Raw genomic sequence first — 5,000 nt, 5'->3', positions numbered from 1 at the left:
GGTTCCTGTGCTTTTCGTAACCAGGTTTTGCATTTGAGATTTTATGTACCCAAACTTTCAATTGCTCCCAAATTTATTATAGGGAGACCTTGTAAAAAAGACAGAAGTGTAAAAGACCACACTTTGTGACTCTGGAGAAGTGCATTGATTCTACACTGGTGTCCACAGTTCTCCCAGTTATAAGCATCTCACAAGTTATGGAAGGAAGTATCTCAAAATGTACAAAGGAAAATAAAAATGCACATAGTACAGTTGACTCCATGATAAACATTCATTCAAGGTAAATAATTGGCCACAACTTGGCAAACCGCAAACTATTCACCAATGAATTTCAAAGCAAGCCTCAAGAATGAATCATAGGCATCCTGTACACTGTACTCAAACCATGACAATGCAAAAACTGAAATTCAAAGCACACACCCCTATACAAGTACTACAGACCAATCAAATAAATGAATAGGGTTTGTTTAGTGACACTCACCTCAGAACCACCTTTTTGCCTTTGAGAATGCAAGTCGCGACCAAACTCATCAATATGGCATCCTGTGTCTCGCTCATTTGTAGACTAAGGCAATGCGAGTCATCAAAGAGTGTTAAACTCAAATAAAGCAGGCAACCACCCATGTACAAACACATTTACATGTACATGTAACAAGCAATAGAGTTGGTTGTCATTTTATCTTAAAACTTCATATAAACAATGTGAGTCCACATGTATCTCAAAGTAGTGTATCTATCCAACATTGGCTTTCTATCTTCCGAAATGCAATGATATTAGGGCATAATTCTTTCAATATGAATAGTGCAAAAAGTATTACATACAAAATGACTGGAAAACTAAATATGGATTCTCTCTTCTATTAACAGCACAACAAATGTACTGTATGAACATTCTAAGTAGGGTACCAACCCTCCCCATTAACAAAAGTGGGGTTGAGTTTGGGCAAGGGAAAGGGTTTTTCTTCTATGATGGGAGCCAATCCTCTTAATAATATAAAAACTTCGTACTAATAATTATTCAAGCTAAGAGTCCAGTGCAGTCTAAACTCCACAACATTTCAAACAACAAAAAACTGACAACTTTATTTACTTCACAGGAAAAAACAATTTGCATCGCAATGAATAAGGCTTTGAGGTATTTTTGAAGCCCATTAAAAACCTTTCATGCAACTAGAAAATTAATGTTTTTCACCTCTGTAAATAACCTCACTACGTTGTCACTATGTTTAGCTTTACATCTTTCTTCATGTTTTAGTACACACACTGGAGAATTCTAAGGCAGTCATAGACTACTTGGGATTTTAACTACAAATCTCTCTACAAAATTCTACCAACTTTCAGAATTACAACACCACTTGAAAGATGAAAGCCACAACACACAAAACAAAATATCTACAGAGTCACTGCTTGTAATAATTTGCGACACTTTTCAGTCCCCTGGTTCAAAGGTGTGGTTCGTCAACAATTTCCTTTATGTGCACAAACAAGATCAAGTGACATAAACTACCAATAGACGCAAGTCCAGACAAGATCAGAGGCAGTATATGCAAGCATGTACATGTATTGATCAAAATGAGCAAGTCTATAACTTAACATCATCATTCTCTTTTATTTTTTGCTGAACCCAATGTTATAAAACAATGATATTGGTTCATGTGTTTTGCTATGCATACATAGAGTTCAATCACTACCTAGTTGCTAAAATCTCACCCTTTTACTGGCAGCATGTGATTGTTCTCTAAACTTTCCATGTTCTGCTGCTTAATCTTTAACTTTTTTTTTACATACATACATAGTTTACACAAACATGCATTTCACTTGTCTTTTGAGTCTTATATCCTTTGGAAAAACTGGACCAGAAACTTGCTTGAGATACCTTGGCTTTTGTAACTACAGTACCTCATAATGCTATCCTGTCATTCCTGACATTAGTTTAGTCCTTTTAATGGAGAGATGGGTTCTACATCAGGGTTTGTGCTGGATTTTGTATACAAAATTCCAGGAGTACTCAGCAGTTTTTCAAGAATCAGAAATTGAGTTTTCAAGGAGTGTTTCGGTGTTTTCTTTGCTGAAAAGCCTACCTTGATATTCTTTCCCACATCCTGCAAGTGTAAGACAAGGCACACACCGGCACCTTAATTTTTGCATTTAATCTTTCCTCGTCATCAAATTGGGTTCAATTTTTGAACTGTCTTTTCAACTTAGCATGATGCAACTTTTTTCAAGGGCTTTTCAAATGCCCGTGAAGTCCAAAATCAAATTCCAGGGGTTTTCAAGGACTTCAAAGAGTAGCACAAACCCTGTACATGTAACAAAGTGAGGTTAAAAAGACACAGGTATCATGCTTTCCTACATGTGATGGGAAATTTTAAAACAGCGATGTACTAAACTATATTTATTATGCATACTGTATCATCTACAAACAATTACCAGGCTGGACATTTTCAATAATTATTGGAAATGTCCAAATAAACAATAGGCATAATACAGCTCAATAAAATGAACTGAAAACACTTAAAAAATCTTTTAAAAAGTCATTTGTGGCATATCATTGTTCTTCAGTGACATTTTTTGACATCTTTGACATCCTCCTGGGTGCCACTAAGGTTGACAATAGAAAGGTCCAAATTAACGACTCTTACAGCAGGATCCTTGGTTCTGTTTTGAACTCTTGCTCTATTTCCCCTCCTAAGATATTCATCAAGTGATATAACACATTTCTGTTTCCAAACTACGTCTTGCTCTGCTTCAGATATATTATAAAGTTTAAATGCACAAAACTTGACAAATCAAGCTTTTGCACTGTCAAGAGCCCTTTTCCTCTTGTGCCCGAGCAATTCTTGTTCAACATTTCGTCTTTTGTAAACAACACTTAACAAGGTTTACACTGAAGTTTCCAATTGAGCAGCTTGTTTTCTGAATCCTTCAGCCCAGGCCAACAGAATCTTTGGTGCGATCATTATAACCAGAGCTGTTCTCAGGTAGATCAACACTTCCACTACTGCCATCACAGTTAAGATTGCCAGAATTAAGCGCTGTTATCATAGGAGTGACAATTACTACACTGTCATTTGAATCCAAGGGAACTCCACTTTGGCAGGCCACACTTTCTCTCAACAGAAACTGAAGAGTTTGTAGACTCATTAGGTCTAGTTGTTTTTGTGGAGGAGAGTCCAGCTTCTTCTCTAGTTTTTGAGCTCTTCAGTGTTAGGACCTACTTTGCAATGTTCCTTGACTAGTGTCCCTTTACAGTGTCATTTGTTTAAAAAAGTGTGGGTGGAAAGGGGGGGGGGGAAGGAAAGGCAGGAAAGACCGAAAACAAGATTCAAGCACACTTGAGTTGCAGATTTAATTCACGTGTTATGGCAAGGTGTTCATGGTCTAAGGGTGCCTCTTACACCATTTACCAACCTTTTTCAGCCCAGAAACGGCTTGTCCTGATTCTGTGTTTTTGTTTCACATAACGCTTTAACAGTCTGTCGCCTGAGTTTTTACAACGACCTTTTTTTTTCTTGATTTTCTAGGATCTTTTCCACTTTGTCCACAACAGTGTTGTCAGGTGCCCATCAAATCACTTCAGGCCCTAATCCCATCATGTGAATACAACTTCAAGAAAGATTAGCAGTGTCAGGCTGACTTTACAGCTACCAAAGAGTCCTTTGTTTACCCGATGAGAAATTAAGAGTCTTGCATTATCTCAACAACGTGCAAAGAATAGGAGGTATTTACTTGTTGCGTAAACACATGAGCAGTACAGTACACTGCCTTAAGTAAAATTTTACAGTTTCAAACCTTTTCAATTCTGAAAAAAACGATATTGATTTCCTTATCAAGACTGCATTCCACAACCAGCTCCATCCCAGTACTACATACATGGCAGAAATAGTTAATTGTGCGGAAATTTGTCACAGAGTCTTTGCCCTGAAAAATAAGCTTCACTATTTTCCTGCTTCCCTTGGTAATATACATTGTATTGGGTACTTTTGATGCAAGAGTATGGGTGCAATGTCCTATTAGACAGCCACAATGTCCAAATAACTTGGCTGAATTGCATTTAAAAATTTATATGAAGGAGTTTGTTCGTTCTCCTTTAACGGTAAATGCTGAAACCCTTTTTTCGTTTTTTTTTTTTATGTTTTTCATCAAGGCACCATTGAGAGAAAAAGTGTAACTCTGGTTGGACAAAATAATACCTTGCTTCAACTACTCATTATCAATAACAAAGTGCTTATTACACTGTATACACCATTAGATGACCGGTTAGTTTTGCTTAAAGGAAACTCTGCAAAGTACGCTCTGGCCTTTTCAACAAGGGCTGGTGATTGTGACTCGTTGTTCCATGCCTGTCTCTGTGTCATTTGTTTTTCAAGAACTGTATATGTACCTACGACACAACCTCCCGAATCCAAAACGCAGTTATGACATACCATAAATGCTCTTATAAGTCCACCTCTAAGAGCCCCAGAATTAAGTCCTCCCCCACACTGGTGCTTATTAGAGCGTTTACTGATTAGTTTACCTGGCGGTGTGTAACACGTACACAATAATATCATTTATTATTGACATAATTCCCTCATAATAACTGTAAATGTCAACGGGGGGGGGGGGTGTAAAATACAGTAAAGATAGTGTTTTCTTAGGCAACAAAAGCCAACACATATTTGAGTTTAGCAGCACTTTATCTTGTTAGAGACATTGGACCTGCACTGGAAACAGCTGGATTCCAAAGTGACGAACTAACTCGCAATAATTCAGGGGTTTTTGCACATAAGGGTAATTAATTTAACCATTATAAACTGTGATTTCATGTGTTCAATGAAAATCTGCCTATCAGTGGGTTACGATCTGAGTCATGCGTCCTACGATAGGAAATTACATGTAAAACATTAAAAGTGTTCATGCACATGCATACTCTTCAAATGTCCACAATCACATTTCGTGGACTAAAACTTCTCCTTCTTCTTCTTCTAGGATTTCTGCTCCTGCTTCTGCTTCTACTC

At 37.3% G+C, this 5,000-nt stretch overlaps 1 pseudogene; it reads right to left on the bottom strand.

The window, feature by feature from the left end:
- The window catches only part of LOC137976780 (lethal(3)malignant brain tumor-like protein 3), a 34,037-nt pseudogene that overhangs the window by 7,523 nt on the left and 21,514 nt on the right, over nucleotides 1-5,000 (bottom strand).

The sequence above is a fragment of the Montipora foliosa genome, chromosome 11 (genome assembly GCF_036669935.1).
Source record: "Montipora foliosa isolate CH-2021 chromosome 11, ASM3666993v2, whole genome shotgun sequence".
Taxonomy (NCBI): Eukaryota; Metazoa; Cnidaria; class Anthozoa; order Scleractinia; family Acroporidae; genus Montipora; species Montipora foliosa.
Note: the sequence above shows the minus strand (reverse complement) of the source record. Positions and strands in the feature narration are given on the sequence as shown.